Source organism: Merops nubicus, unplaced genomic scaffold (assembly GCF_000691845.1).
Source record: "Merops nubicus isolate BGI_N331 unplaced genomic scaffold, ASM69184v1 scaffold17406, whole genome shotgun sequence".
NCBI classification, from domain to species: Eukaryota; Metazoa; Chordata; class Aves; order Coraciiformes; family Meropidae; genus Merops; species Merops nubicus.
Window position 1 is genome coordinate 1 of NW_008614515.1, and position 280 is coordinate 280.

Here is a 280-nt window from a genome sequence, read left to right on the forward strand (position 1 = left end):
GGTGACGGCAGCCAGAAGGGCAATACAGGCACTGAACTTGGCGGTACATGACTGCATGGTGTGTGGTGTTCCAGTTAAACCAACCGATAATGCAAACCCAGCATTTTCATTGTCTAGTTATTCCAATCCTTGCTGTAAATGTGCCACATGAATAAAGTTTGGGGGTAAAGGAGCCTGGGCTGTGCCCATGCATGTCCAAGTGTGTATGGGGGGCGGAGGCGGGGGGAGGCTGCCTGGGTACACGGGAGCAGGGTGCTCAGCCAGCGGGGTTCCGCTCTCT